The sequence below is a fragment of the Mobula hypostoma genome, chromosome 14 (genome assembly GCF_963921235.1).
Source record: "Mobula hypostoma chromosome 14, sMobHyp1.1, whole genome shotgun sequence".
Classification (NCBI taxonomy): domain Eukaryota; kingdom Metazoa; phylum Chordata; class Chondrichthyes; order Myliobatiformes; family Myliobatidae; genus Mobula; species Mobula hypostoma.
In genome coordinates this window covers 16,737,809-16,750,025 of record NC_086110.1, presented here as the reverse complement: position 1 = coordinate 16,750,025, position 12,217 = coordinate 16,737,809, and the positions used below count along the sequence as shown (strand labels likewise).

Here is a 12,217-nt window from a genome sequence, read left to right as displayed (position 1 = left end):
GGAGCTTGCTAGAAATCATAGATATGGGGACTCTTTCAATGTTAAGCAGTAGGATACCACTAAAATAAATTATTGTGGGGTCCTGCTGCACACATATCCAAATTGATGGCCAGTGGAAGAGAATATTTGACCAAACCCCAGATACCCATAGAAACCATAGAAACCATAGAACCTTCAGCACAGAAACAGGCCTTTTGGCCCTTCTTGGCTGTGCCAAACCATTTTCTGCCTAGTCCCACCGACCTGCACACGGACCATATCCCTCCATACACCTCCCATCCATGTATCTGTCCAATTTACTCTTAAATGTTGAAAAAGAACTTGCATTTACCACCTCGTCTGGCAGCTCATTCCATACTCCTACCACTCTCTGTGTGAAGAAGCCCCCGCTAATGTTCCCTTTAAACTTTTCCCCCCTCACCCTAAACCCATGTCCTCTGTTTTTTTCTCCCCTTGCCTCAGTGGAAAAAGCCTGCTTGCATTCACTCTATCTATACCCATCATAATTTTATATACCTCTATCAAATCTCCCCTCATTCTTCTACGCTCCAGGGAATAAAGTCCCAACGTATTCAACCTTTCTCTGTAACTGAGTTTCTCAAGTCCCGGCAACATCCTTGTAAACCTTCTCTGCACTCTTTCAACCTTATTTATATCCTTCCTGTAATTTGGTGACCAAAACTGAACACAATACTCCAGATTCGGCCTCACCAATGCTTTATACAACCTCATCATAACATCCCAGCTCTCATACTCAATACTTTGATTAATAAAGGCCAATGTACCAAAAGCTCTCTTTACGACCCTATCTACTTGTGACGACACTTTTAGGGAATTTTGTATCTGTATTCCCAGATCCCTCTGTTCCACTGCACTCCTCAGTGCCTTACCATTAACCCTGTATGTTCTACGTTGGTTTGTCCTTTCAACGTGCAATACCTCATACTTGTCTGTATTAAACTCCATCTGCCATTTTTCAGCCCATTTTTCCAGCTAGTCCAAGTCCCTCTGCAGGCTCTGAAAACCTTCCTCACTGTCTACTACACCTCCAATCTTCGTATCATCAGCAAACTTGCTGATCCAATTTACCACATTATCATCCAGATCATTAATATAGATGACAAATAACAATGGACCCAGCACTGATACCTGTGGCACACCACCAGTCACAGGCCTCCACTCAGAGAAGCAATTCTCTACCACCACTCTCTGGCTTCTTCCATCGAGCCAATGTCTAATCCAATTTACCACCTCTCCATGTATACCTAGCGACAGAATTTTCCTAACTAACCTTCCATGCGGGACCTTGTCAAAGGCCTTACTGAAGTCCATGTAGACAATATCCACTGCCTTCACTTCATCCACTTTCCTGGAAACCTCCTCGAAAAACTCCAATAGATTGGTCAAACATGACCTACCATGCACAAAGCCATGTTGACTCTCCCTAATAAGTCCCAGTCTATCCAAATGCTTGTAGATTCTGTCTCTTAGTACTCCCTCCAATAACTTACCTACTACCGACGTTAAACTTACCGGCCTATAATTTCCCGGATTACTTTTCGATCCTTTTTTAAACAACGAAACAACATGAGCCACTCTCCAATCCTCCGGCACCTCACCTGTAGACAACGACATTTTAAATATTTCAGCCAGGGCCCCTGCAATTTCAACACTAGTCTCCTTCAAGGTCCGAGGGAACACCCTGTGAGGTCCCGGGGATTTATCCACTTTAATTTTCCTCAAGACAGCAAGGACCTCCTCCTTTTCGATCTTACAGTTTCCATGATCTCACTACTTGTTTCTCTTAATTCCATAGACTTCATGCCAGTTTCCTTAGTAAACACAGATACAAAAAACCTATTTAAGATCTCCCCCATTTCCTTTGGTTCCGCACATAGCCGACCACTCTGATCTTCAAGAGGACCAATTTTTATCCCTTACAATCCTTTTGCTCTTAATATACCTGTAAAAGCTCTTTGAATTATCCTTCACTTTGACTGCCAAGGCAACCTCATGTCTCCTTTTAGCCCTCCTGATTTCTTTCTTAAGTATTTTCTTGCACTTCTTATACTCCTCAAGCACCTTATTTACTCCCTGCTTCCTATACACGTCATACAACTCCCTCTTCTTCTTTATCAGAGTTGCAATATCTCTTGAGAACCAAGGTTCCTTATTCCTATTCACCTTGCCTTTAATCCTGACAGGAACATACAAATTCTGCACTCTCAAAATCTCTGCTTTGAAGGCTTCCCACCTACCGATCACATCCATGCCAGAGAACAACCTGTCCCAATCCATGCTTTTTAAATCCTTTCTCATTTCTTCAAATTTGGCCTTCTTCCAGTTAAGAACCTCAACCCTAGGAGCATATCTATCCCTGTCCATGATCAAGTTGAAACTAATGGTGTTATGATAACTGGAACCAAAGTGCTCCCCTACACAGACTTCTGTCACTTGTCCTAACTTGTTTCCTAACAGGAGATCCAATATTGCATCCCCTCTAGTTGGTCCCTCTATATATTGATTTAGAAAACTTTCCTGAACACATTTTACAAACTCTAAACCATCTAGACCCCTAACAGTATGGGAGTCCCAATCAATATATGGAAAATTAAAATCCTCTACCACCACAACTTTATGTTTCCTGCAGTTGCCTGCTATCTCTCTGCAGATTTACACTTCCAATTCTCTTTTACTATTGGGTGGTCTGTAATACAATCCCACTAATGTGGCCATACCTTTCCTGTTTCTCAGCTCCACCCACAAGGACTCAGTAGACAAGCCCTCTAATCTGTCCTGTCTGAGCACTGCTGTAATATTTTCCCTAACAAGCAATGCCACTCCCCCACCTTTCATTCCTCTGCCTCGATCACATCTGAAACATCGGAACCCTGGAATATTAAGCTGCCAGTCCCGCCCCTCCTGTAGCCAAGTTTCACTAATTGCTACAACGTCATAATTCCACGTGTCAATCCACGCCCTCAACTCATCTGCCTTCCCCACAATACTCCTCGCATTGAAATATATACACCTCAGAAGATTTTTACCACCACTCACGACCTTTCTATTAGTGGATTTGCTTGAACTTTTAACATCATTTATTTTCACCCCAGCCACACTGTCAGCTCTGGTACTGTGGTTCCCATCTCCTTGCAAATCTAGTTTAAGGCCTCCCCAATAGCATTAACAAACCTCCCTGAAAGGATATTGGTCCCCCTGTAGTTCAAGTGTAACCCGTCTCTCTTGTACAGGTCCCACCTGCCCCAGAAGAGGTCCCAACTATCCTGAAATCTGAAACCCTGCTCCCTACACCAGTTCCTCAGCCACTTGTTCATCCTCCAGAGCATCCTATTCCTACCCTCACTGGCACGTAGCACAGGCAGCAATCCTGAGATTACCACCCTCGAGGTACCCATGTCACCAGAGGTTGGTACAAATTTTCTCACAGAACAATGGAGAGGAGGGAATTGCCTTTGGTAGGCACAGAAATGCAATTGTGCCATCACTGAGAATACAATCCCTTACTTTGATCATAAGGGACACAATAGGATATTCATTTCCTGAGGACTGCTCCACCATTCAATATAACCATGGTTAAATTGACCTAGGCCTCACCTCTTCCTCTGTGCTAGTTCCATAAGACATACAGAATCAGGCCATTCAGCCCATTGAGTCTCCTCCACCATTCCGTCATGGAAGATCCCAGATCCCGCTCAACCCCGTACATCTGTCTTCTCGCCATATCCTTTGATGCCCTGACCGATCAGGAAACGATCAAATTCCGCCCTAAATATACTCACTGACTTGGCCTGCACCGCAGTCTGTGGCAGAGCATTCCACAGAGTCACGACTCTGGCTGAAAAAAATTCTCCTTACCTCTGTTCTAAAAGGTTACACCTCAGTTTTGAGGCTGTGCTCTCTAGTTCTGGATATCCCCACCGTAGGAAACATCCTCTCTACATCCACCTTATTTAGTTCTTTCAATATTCGGTAGGTGTCAATGAGATTCCCCACCCCCATCCCCCTGCATTCTTCTAAATTCAATGAGTACAGGCCCAAAGCTGCCAAATGCTCCTCATACGTTAACCCCATTCATTCCCAGAACCTCCTCTGGACTCTGTCCAATGACAACACATCCTTTCTGAGATATGGGGCCCAAACTGTTGACAATGCTCCAAGTACGTCCTGACAAGTGTCTTATAAAGGCTCTGCATTATCTGCTTGCTTTTATATTCTATTGCCCTTGAAATAAATGCCAGCATTGCATTTACCTTCTTTACCACAGACTCAGCCTGTAAATTAACCTTCTGGGAGTTTTGCATGAGGACTCATAAGTCCCTTTGCACTTCTGATGTTTGAACCTTCTCTCCACTTAGATAATAGTCTGCACTATTGTTGTTTTTACCAGAGTGCATTATCATCCATTTCCTAACATTGTTTTCCATCTGCCACTTTTTTGCTCATTCTTCCAATTTGTCCAAGTCCTGCTGCAATCGTATTTCTTCCTCCGCATTACCTACCCCTCCACCTATCTTTGTATCATCCACAAACTTTGCCACAAGCTCAACTCCATTGTCTAAATCAATGACAAACAATGTGAAAAGCAGAGGTCCCAATACTGACCCCTGAGGAAAACCACTTGTCACTGGCAGCCAACCGGAAAAGGCTTCTTTTATTTCCACTTGCTGCCTCCTGCCTGTCAGCCATTTTGTTATCCAAGCCAGTATCTTTGTAAATGACATCCACTGACTCCTTTGTCCACCCTGCTCATTACGTCTTCGCAGAACTCTTAACTGATTTGTCAGGCAAGATTTCTCTTTACAGAAACCATGCTGGCTTGGACTTATTTTATCATTAATCTCCAAGTTCCTTGAAACCTCATCCTTAATAATAGATTCCAACACCTTACCAACCACTGGGGTTAGGCTAACTGACTGATAATTTCTTTTCTTTTGCCTTCCTCCCTTCTTAAAGTGTGGAGTGACATTTGCATTCTTCCAGACCTCCGGGACCGTGCCAGAATCAAGTGATTTCTGAAAGATCATGACCAATGCATCTGTTATCTCTTCCCTGACCTCTCTCAGGATGCTGGTGACTTACCCATCTTTAGGCCTTTGAGTTTGCCTAACACTTTTTTCTTTGTAATAGCAATGGCACTCACTCCTGCTCCCTGACACTCACAGACTACCGGCATACTGATAGTGTCTTGCACAGTGAAGACAGATGCAAAGCACCCATTAAGTTCATCTGCCATTTCTCTGTCCCCCATTACTACCTCACCAGCGTCATTTTCCAGTGGTCCAATATCAACTCTCACTTCTCTTTTACTCTTTATATAACTGAAAAACTTCTGGTATCCTGGTTTATGTTATTGGCTGGTCTGCCCTCATATTTCATCTTTCCCCTTCTTATAGTGTTTTTAGTTGCCTTCTGTTGGATTTTAAAAGCTTCCCAATCATCCAACTTCCCACTCACTTTTGCTACCTTATATACCCTTTCCTTGGCTTTTATGCAGTCCTTAATTTTCTTTGCCAACCATGGTTGCTTCCCCCTGCCATTTGAGAACTTATTCCCCTGTGGGGCATATCTATCCTGCGCCTTGTGAACTATTCCCAGAAGTTTCAGTCAACTCTGCTCTGCTGTCATCTCTGCCAGTATCCTCCTCCAATCCACCTGGGCATGCTCCTCTCTCATGCCACTGTAATTCCTGTTTTTCCATTGCAATACAGATACATGTGACTTATGCTTCTCTCTCTCAAATTGTAGTATGAATTCAATCCTATTATGATCACTGTCTCCTAAGGGTTCCTTTACATTAAGCTCCCTAATAAGATCTGGGGTATTACACAACACCCAATCTAAGGTAGCCTTTCCCCAAGTAGCCTCAAGCATAAGCTGCTCAAAAAAGCCATCTCGTAGGCATTCACAAAATACCTCTCTTGCGATCCGCCACCAACTTGATTTTTCCAATCCCCTTGTATATTGAAGACCCCCATTACAATCTTCCAGCTCCCTTTACAACCTCAATCCCAGATTGTGGCTGCTATTTGAGGTCTATGTGTCATTCCCATAATGGTTTTTTTACCCTTGCAATTTCTTAACTCCACCCACAATAATTCAACATTCTCCGACCGTTTGTCATCTCTAAGGCACCTATATTCCCTAGAATTCTAAATTTCCTTTCCCTCAAAAAGGTATCTCTGTCTACTTTAAGAACCCCCACGGAACCAGCTTCCACCACCCTCCAGAGTAGAGTATTTCAAAGATTCACATTATCATCTGCCAGATGTTCCTCCACGATTCAGTTTCAAATAACCACTCCCTACTCTTGTAACTATGTCCCCTTGTTAGAGTTTCTCCCACTAATGGAAATATTTCAGCATACACATCCGTGGGATTTTATGCATTTCAATATGATCACTTGATGTTGTCCTAATTCGTTCAACCACTCATGACAGAACAATTTCTCAGGAATAGACTGTCATATTGTTAGAAATAGCTCACTTGATCTGACAAGGCACTTGTGGATCTGTTTTTCAGCAAAGGTCCAATCAAAGTATCAATGTTGGGAGTGTAAATGGCTATCATCCTTAGAGAAAAGATTGTTTTGTTCTACAGAAATGTGAAAAGAAAGAAGGAGGAGGGGGAATAAATTACCAGAGGTTAGAGAAATCAATGTTTATGCCATCTGGTTGGAGACTACCCAGACAGAATTTGAGTTGTTCTCCTTCAACTTGAGAGTGGCCTCATTGTGTCAGTAGAGGAGGCCATGGACTGACATGTCGGAATGGAAAGTAGAATTAAAATAAGTCGTCACCAGGAAGGTCCACTGTTTAATACCATCAGACTTTAAGATGTAGGAGCAGAAGTAGGCCATTCAGCCCATCGAGTCTGTTCTGCCATTCAATCATGGGCTGATCCAATTCTTCCAGTCATCCCCACTCCCCTGTTTTCACCTATACCCTTTGATGCCCTGACTAATCAAGAACCTATCTATCCCTGCCTTTCAATACACCCAATGATTTGGCCTCCACAGCCCCTCGTGGCAACAAATTCCACAGATTTACCACCCTCTGACTAAAGTAATTTCTCCGCATCTGTGTTCTAAATGGACATCCTTCAATCCTGAAGTCGTGCCCTCTTGTCCTAGACTCCCCTGCCATGGGAAATAACTTTGCTATATCTAATCTGTTCTGGCCTTTTAACATTCGGAATGTTTCTATGAGATCTCCCTCATTCTCCTGAACTCCAGGGAATACAGCCCAAGAGCTGCCAGACGTTCCTCATACAGTAACCCTTTCATTCCTGAAATCATTCTTGTGAAGGTTCTCTGCACCCTCTCCAATGTTAGTATATCCTTTCTAAAATAAGGAATCCAAAACTGCACACAGTACTCCAAGTGTGGTCTCACAAGTGCCTTATAGAGCCTCAACATCACATCCCTGCTCTTATATTCTATATTTCTGGAAATGAACAACATGCATTTGCCTTCTACACAACCGACTCAACCTGGAGTTTATTTCTTCCACCAAAGTGCATGACCATACACTTTCCAACATTGTATTTCCTTTGCCACTTCTTTGCCCATTTTCCTAAACTATCTAAATCTTTCTGCAGGCTCTCTGTTTTCTCAACACTACCCACTCCTCCACCTACCTTTGTATCATTGGCAAATTTAGCCACAAGTCCATTAATCCCATAGTCCAAATCATTGACATACAATGTAAAAACCAGTGATCCCAACACCGACCCCTGTGGAACTCCTCTGGTAACCAGCAGCCAGACAGAATAGGATCCCTTTATTCCCACTCTCTGTTTTCTGCTGACCAGCCAATGCTCCGCCCATGTTAGTAACTCCCCTGTAATTCCATGGACTCTTACCTTGCTAAGCAGCCTCATGTGCGGCACCTTGTCAAAGGCCTGAAAATCCAAGTACACCAAGTCTACTGCATCTCCTTTGTCTACCCTGCTTGTAATTTCCTCAAAGAATTGCAGTAGGTTTGTCAGTCAGGATGTCCCTTTCAGGAAACCATGCTGGCTTTGGCCTATCTTGTCATGTGCCTCCAGGTATTCTGTAATCTCGTCCCTAACAATCGATTCCAACAACTTCCCAACCACAGACATCAGGCTAGCAGGTCTATAGTTTCCTTTCTGCTGCCTCCCACTCTTCTTAAATAGCAGTGTAACATTTGCAATTTTTCAGTCATCCGGTACTATGCCAGAATCTATTGATTCTTGAAAGATCATCGTTAATGCCACCGCAATCTCTCCAGCTACTTCCTTCAGAACCCAAGGGTGCATTCCATCAGGTCCAGGAGATTTATCCACCCTCAGACCATTAAGCTTCCTGAGCACGTTCTCAGTTGTAATTTTCACTGCACAAGCTTCACTTCCCTGACACTCTTGAATGGCCGGTATTCTGCAGACATCTTCCACTGTGAAGACTGATGCAAAGTACACCTTCAGTTCCTCTGCCGTCTCTGCACCTCTCATTACAATATCTCCAGCGTCGTTTTGTATTGGTCCTATATCTACCCTGAACTCTGTTTTACCCTTTATATATTTAAAAAGGCTTTTAATATCAGCTTCCTTTCATAATTCATCTTTTCCTTCCTGGTGACTTCCTTAGTTTCCTTCTGCAAGTTTTTAAAAGTGTCCCAATCCTCTATCTTCCCACTAACTATGGCTTCCTTGTACGCCTCTCTTTTGCTTTTACTTTGGCTCTGACTTCACTTGTCAGCCACGGTAGTGTCCTTCTTCCCTTTGAAAATTTCTTCTCATTTGGAATATCCTGTATCTGTCTTGCACTTCCCTCATTTTTCACAGAAACTCCAGCCATTGCTGCTCTGCTGTCTTTCCTGCAAATGTTCCTTTCCAGTCAACTTTGGCCAGTTCCCCTCTCATGCCATTGTAATTCCCTTTATTCCACTGAAATATCGACACATAGAACATTATTTTTTCCCTCTCAAATTTCAATGTGAACTTGATCATATTGTGAACACTGTTCCCTAAGGCTTCCTTAACCTTAAGCTCTCTTACCACCTCCGGATCATTGCACAACACCCAATCCAGCACAGCCAATCCCCTAGTGGGCTCAACAGCAATACGCTGTTCTAAAAAGCCACCCCTTAGACATTCTACAAATTCTATCTCTTGGGATCCAGTACTGGTTTTCCTAATCCTCTTTCATGTTAAAATCCCCAACGATTATCATGGCATTGCCTTTGTGACACGTCTTTTCTATCTCCTGCTGTAATTTGTAATCCACATCCCGACTGCTGTTTGGAGACTTGTAAACAACTGCTATTAGGGTCCTTTTACCCTTGCCATTTCTTAACTCAACCCATAGAGACTTTACACCTTCCAATCCTGTGTCATCTGTTTCTACTGATTTAATATTATTTGTTGCACACAGAGCCACACCACCCCCTCTACCTACTAACTCATCTTTCCGATATAGTTCGTATATTCTTGGACATTCAACTCCCAATGGCAGCCATCTTTTACCCAAATTTCAGAGATGGCCACAATGTCATTTTTTGCCAAACTGTGGCTGAATTTCAAGATTGCCCATTTTATTCCTTATGCTGCGTGCATTCAGATATAACACTTTCAGTCCAGTATTTGTTGCTTTCTGTTTTAATTGCCCTGAAAATCATGCCACTGGCCTCACCTCCTGCCTGTTCTTTCTATAATCTCTGTTGCACACTATCTTTGATTTATTTCTGTTTTCCCCTTCCTCAACCCTATCACTCCGGTTCCCATCCCCCTGCCAAATTAGTTTCAATCCTCCCTAACAGTGCTTTTAAATGTGCCCACTAGGATACTGGACCCCTTCGGCTTCAGGTGTAACCCGTCCTTTTTGTACAGATCGTACCTCCCCCACAAGAGGCCTCAGGAATCTGAAGCCCTGTCACCTACACCAGTCGCTCAGCCACATTAATATGCCTGATCATGCTATTCTTGCACTCGCTAGCACGTGGCACAGGCAGGAAGACTGAGATTACTACCCTGGAGGTCCTGCTTTTCAGCTTCCTAACTCCCTGAATTCTCTCCTGAGGACCTCCTCCCTTTTTCTGCCTATGTCACTGGTACCAACGTGTACCGAGACTTCTGGCTGTTCACCCTCTCCCTTCAGAATACTCTGCACCCAATCTGAGACATCACGTTCCCTGGCACCTGGGAATCAACACACCATGTGGGTATCTCTGTCAGGTTGAGAGAACCTCCTGACTGTGGAATCCCCTAGGACTACCGCAGACAGAGCAAAGGTGCACGACGAAATGTCTCTCTATAGTACGCCAGTTCTCACCAATGTAGAGGAGATGCATGGGAGTACAGGATAGAGCTGACAATTATAGTAGGCTGCCCTCTTACCCCTTTTCTTCTCCTCACCTGCCTATCACTTCCCTCCAGTGCCCCTTCTCCTTACCTTTCTCCCATGCGCCCCTCTAAGATTCCTTCTCTTTACCTCTTGCACCCATCACCTCCCAGGTTCTCAGTTCATTCCCCCCCCACTCCTTACTCACCCACTTCCACCTCATCGAGTTTCACCTATCACCTTCCAGCTTGTACTCCTTCCTCTTCACCTCCTTATTCCAGCTTCTCCCTTCCTTTTCAGTCTTGACAAGGGCCTCAGCTCGAGATGCCGACTGTTTATTCCCTCCATAGATGTTACCTGACCTACTGAGATCTTCCAACATTGTGTGTGTGTTGCTCTGCATTTCCCTCGTCTGCAGAATCGTGTGTTCAAATGAATGTAGGTGCTTTCATCAATAGGGCTGTTGAAGGTGTGAATGAGGCAGAAAAAATAATGAAAGGGATCAAAGAGGAAAGAAGCTGAATTGAGTTGAAGGTATTTTCCCATTCATAACGACAGTCATAATTTCACCTGTAACATTGCTGTTCATACATTTTCATATCTTCTGGTTTCATAGACACAGAAGGAACTGCTGGAAATGGTTATCTTTATGTGAGGAATTAAAGAATGACACATCGGAAATATACTCAGATCATAAAGTTTCCAAAATAAAGGAAATCCACAGAAATCAACCAATAAGACTGATTGCTAATTCATCATGGGTAAGTACAAGGAACTCACCTATGCTGCAACTACATATGCAGTCGATCTTCAGATCACTCATTAACCGTCTCTCAGATTAACAAAACAGATAGGAAATCTGTCTTATAGCAGCAAGTTGATGACATTTGTGTGTCAATTTCAATGTTCCTCTCAAAACAATTCAACTTGAATTTCTCCGTATTAGAGGGTCTGATTTATAGGGAAGGGTTGGACAGGTGAGGATGTTATTCCCTGAAACATTGGTGGTTGACCTTATAGAGACGGATTTTGATGGGGTAAACGCACATAGTCACTTCCCCAGGAAAGGGGAACTAAACAACAGAGGGCATGGGTATACGGTGAGAGCAGAAAATTTTAAAGAGAACCTGAGGGGCAAGTTTACCACACAGAAGATGGTACATTATGGAAGAAATGCCAGAGAAAGTGGACATTTTGGATAAGTTCATGGATAGTAGGGCTTTAGAGGGGTATTGGCCAAATGCAAGCAAATAAAGCAACCTGGTGGGCACCATGGTTGGCATAGAGGAGTTGGGCCAAAGCTCTTAATTCCAAGCAGTGTTACTACATGACTCCTTCCTACTTGATGATCAGATCTAGTGGTGTTAAATCTGTACCTATTATCAACAGAACATAGAGTAATTTGTGGAGTGGTTTCCCTATGACTTGTATAGGTCGGTAAACGAAACACCGATAATCAGGATGCTGATGTCGAGGTGATCCTTCCAGCTGAGCTATCTGAGAGAGCTGAAGAGCAACAGAATGACCTTTCAAGGCTCATTTTCGCCGTATTTAATGACAGCGAACTATTTGAGGTAAATTGTTCAAAAGTGTCATTGTAGCCTGTATAAATTTACACTTGCAATGTGAATCTAGATCCCAGTCTAATTAGTGATGGTCCATCACAGGCAGGAGTGCAAAGTTGACCACAGGTTTGGGGCAAAATGTAATTACTCCAAAGGTAAAAATATCTAAAAATTGTGAAAAATATCTGATGCTGTGTTCCTCAACGCTTCACCTTGCTGAAAGGACTCTTGGTTTATTTCTCCGTAGGATGAAAAGAATAGCACACTATTAAATGACCAAGTGTTTGGAATTATTGTGGGAAACACAAGCATTCAGAACTTAATGGAAGGT

The 12,217-nt window shown here is 43.3% G+C and overlaps 1 long non-coding RNA gene across 1 annotated transcript in view; it reads left to right on the top strand.

Moving 5' to 3' along the window:
• Window positions 1-11,889, top strand: part of LOC134356453 (uncharacterized) — an 18,800-nt gene extending 6,911 nt beyond the window's left edge. Inside the window, exons 3-4 of the long non-coding RNA XR_010020355.1 lie at window positions 10,938-11,082; window positions 11,755-11,889. This is a non-coding gene — a long non-coding RNA (uncharacterized LOC134356453). The remainder of the gene's footprint in view (window positions 1-10,937; window positions 11,083-11,754) is intronic.
• The last annotated feature ends 328 nt before the right edge of the window (window positions 11,890-12,217 follow it).